The 4047-nt window shown below is 32.9% G+C and overlaps 1 long non-coding RNA gene across 1 annotated transcript; it reads left to right on the top strand.

Moving 5' to 3' along the window:
* The first annotated feature begins 666 nt into the window (after window positions 1-666).
* Window positions 667-3725, top strand: LOC127855249 (uncharacterized). The gene is made up of 4 exons (XR_008037431.1): window positions 667-1064; window positions 1643-1714; window positions 2107-2234; window positions 2977-3725. It is a non-coding gene; the product is annotated as an uncharacterized LOC127855249 (long non-coding RNA).
* Window positions 3726-4047: the final 322 nt, after the last annotated feature.

Here is a 4047-nt window from a genome sequence, read left to right on the forward strand (position 1 = left end):
ACACTATTTAAATCAGATTATGGTGAGAATCTTGTGACGCTTTTGTCTTTTGCCGGATACGCTCCACATTTAGACAATGTAGACTGAAAAAGCAATGAACTGTGCTAGGTAGTTAATGTATATTTTATTACTGGAAAATTGCCCGTCAATAAGTGGACGACCTTTATAATGTATTCATTATAGTGGTAGGATAGTTGTGAGTGATGTTTTTTATTCTGCATTAGCAAACATAGAAAACAAAAAGTATCTTGGCTTAGAATGAAATTTCAAAATATAAAGACGATTCTGCAGTTATTAATGTTGTAATATGCACTAGCAGATTTACATACAAGGTTTTATTTTGATAATTTCAGGTAATTATGAGCGTTGTAATGTGCATTAGAATATATACAAATTTCAGTACACCGTAGTTATGAGCGTTATCATAATATCATTCAATGTATTATTATTTAAGTGGCAGGTACTTATGAGCGGTGTAATGTGCATAAGCAGTGTGCCATTGCATGCATGAATATTTAAGTACCAGATAGTTATTAGCGCTGGAATGTGCATTTGTTAGAAGTAGCATCAAGAATGTGTATTAGCTCGTGCGCTGGGGTAGCATAAGATACCGAATCGTATCAGAGGCGACACCGTGTATTTTAATGCACGGCGTTATACACCTAGAGGCCGTTTTATCAACAGATCTTAGCATGATCTTACGTAAGATTCGTAGGATTTTGTCGTACGCTTATCGTAAGTACTGCGTACCGTTTTATCAAAGAAATCGCAGCTAAGATGTCGTAAGATTTGTGCTTTAAGCTACGACTGGGTAAGACCACTCTTAGCGTTCGTAAACCTTCGTAAACATGGCGGCCGCACGCGCTTTAAACGTTGGTCAACCAAGAGAGATGAGAATGTTTCGAGAAAGAAAGGATTTAGCGATCTCCGTGATGGAGAAATATTGATACTATTGGACGTATTTATGTTTGATAACGTTAAATATATTCGTTATATCATTCTCTGCATTAAACGTCCAAGGGAAATGAAATTCATGATGTTTGGATAATTAATTCGTTAAATAGGTAAGTATTTAGTTATCTTTATTCAATTTCTATCAAAACAAATGTTTTATGGTTTCTTTTGAAGTAAAACAGTTCATTTGTCATTAAATATTGAATGTTAACGGGTGAATTAGCATTCGGATATTTCACATTTCGGACGCTGCTATATAAGTTAGTTGTCGACGCAATATCCTGATATGCCTTTTGCGCATAAAGTTTTGAAGTTTTTTTTATATCTAATGAATAATAAATAATGCACTGTATAATGTCTGCAATATCTGCCCCAACGATTATAAGTCATAAACTTTGCAATCCCAACATTTGAAGATCAATGCTCTGTCAATATTAGATTTATGAATTGTACAGTAATATATACAGTAGCTGAGCAACATAAATCTCACACTGCACGGTGAGATGCAAGGTAGGAAAGTTATATTTTGATCTATTTACGCTCTTACCAATGACAATGTCATTTGTCAGTCAGAAGTGGCTTAACTAATAGTGTTAAATCATAAAACATGTGAATTAAATAGATGCCCCAATCATTCAACAAAGTTAGTGAAACACATTTCACATATTAAAGTATAGTTTATTTGCAGGTTCATTGAGATTGTGTCAAAATGGCTTGGGTCAACACACAGGACGCCTCTGTCTTTGTCCGTGGTTTGAAGGTATGACAATAAATAATGTGCTTTTATGGATATACCATTAGAGGGATTATGGCTAGTATTGGCTAGGAAAAAGTGGAATACTACTGTTATGATGATGCAAATATTTTATTTTTTACATCAATGCATTGCACATTACTAAAATATAATGTGTTTAATGTGCATACATAATTTTACTTTTAATTTCTTTCAACAACATAAAAGATTCAATTATATTTCTGTATGTGTGTACACAATGTATCAACAAATAAAATATGCATATCAATGTTAAAATTTATAATTTAAATGAATTTAAGATTGCGTTAAGCATGCGAACATCCTATAGCTACCTTCATAAACCGTTTAACCAATGATTTTTCCAACTTAAACTTAGCTTATTATAAATTTGTTATTAGACTTTTCTGGAAGAAAACCACAAGAGACACCTACTGGGGGACTCCGGCTATCAACAATAGGTACAACAATGCCCAGTCAAGTGTACTGTGGTTGATAGGGCTTTTGGACTGCCAAAGAGTAGATTTAGGTATGTAAACTTACTACATGTATGTTTATTTAGTTCAAAACAGTTAAACACATTCAGTTAATCAACATAAGACACCTTTTAATAAGCACAAAATAAATCTCCCCACAAAATATTGGATAAAAAGTGTGATGCTTTATGCCTTTACTAATCTTTAGCGCATAATTGTAATCGTCACATCTACATCATAACAATTTAGTAAACGTACACCGTGGAAAGCCGTAAGAATTGCACCTGTTCGTCCTCTGTGTCTGTCTGTTCATCTGTGGATAGATTTTGCATAACAGCAACTGCTGAATGACCTGTATGTGTTAATGAATTGTAGCTGTACACAAATGTGTAATTAAATTTGTCTTGTTATTTGTTTTCAAGTTTTGAGCATATATACACAAGTTGTTTGTACTGAAGAAATTTGTCTTTTAATGACTGATGGACTTGTTTGTGTATCTCAATGTGACATGGGGGCATCAGTGAAGGAGACACATGTAGTTAAAAAAAACATTTGATACAGATTTTAAAGTTGCTTTCATATGCACGTGCATGTGTTGATAAAAATGGATGCCATAGATTATTGCAAATTTTGTTTTATGAATTTATTTCTTTACCCATTTTAGTCTTAAATTTAATTATTATCTAAAGATGTAAATCAATTAAATAAAATGCATAATAATCATTAGTTTTGATAATAAATTGGATATTGTAATTGAATCACTAGTTAATATTGATTGTTATTCTCTATTGACAGGTGTCCGCATAAAACTGGCGGTTGTTTATTCATGAGACTCGATGAGTGCTGTCAAGCAGTGGCTGCATGAATGCGCCTGCACACCTTATGCATAGATTAGCAGGTGCCACTGCCTGAACAACTTACTTAGGCAGAAGAAGTGGATGACGTTGTGCACAGTCCACAACAGGACCAAAATGCAGCTTATATGGACAACACATCATTAACTTATTTATGTAGTTGCTATTTTATGCTCACATGTGCACGAAGTGCTATAGGTGAGTCAATGTGGTCAGTCTATGTTCGGCGACATGTGTTAATATTCAATATTTGACTCTTTGTTGATGAAAGATGGTCATTATGTTTCTGCTAATGATACAAAATAACTTAATAAGTTAATGATTTCTTGTCTATGAGCTGCTGCATTTTGGTCAAGTGTGGTCAACATCTTTGTAAAAGTGTGGATATTGACAATTTCTGCCGTTCTTTTTTGGATTGTTTTCATTGAAGACACACTTTTTACAATAAGCATTTATGCAATGCGTAGGATGATTACATGTTTCTTTTATAGTATAACAAAGTGAAAATAAATTCTACTCCTTTATTTAATTATCTTTGTAACATAACAATACAGGGTTTTCTCCAACAACTCTACAGCTAGGGAACAATGAAGTGGAACACTATCTGAAAATGAAATACATTTTATGTTAATAAAATTTGTATTTGTAAGACAAGTGATGAAATAAAAGGTTAACATTGTAACATAAAGAGATGTGGTTTCTGTTTGTTCTTTAAAGAGCATGTACTGTGTATACTGCACATCAGACAAGGTTCTGTTGGAACTAATAGTTTCATATAAAAAATTCTTGAGAATGAATTGTATCATTTATGTAAAGATGGATTGTTGATTCATTATTACACATTCATGATCTACACTTCATAAGTTAATCTTTAATTTTCATGGAACTCACATCTTTTTTTTCTTACCCGCTCAAATGACTGGGCCTCACATGCGCTGTTTCGCGGATTTCCTATAATGATTATATATGAATGAATATGACTCGTAAAATAACATAAGTAATCCAATATGTT

Source organism: Dreissena polymorpha, chromosome 13 (assembly GCF_020536995.1).
Source record: "Dreissena polymorpha isolate Duluth1 chromosome 13, UMN_Dpol_1.0, whole genome shotgun sequence".
Lineage (NCBI taxonomy): Eukaryota > Metazoa > Mollusca > Bivalvia > Myida > Dreissenidae > Dreissena > Dreissena polymorpha.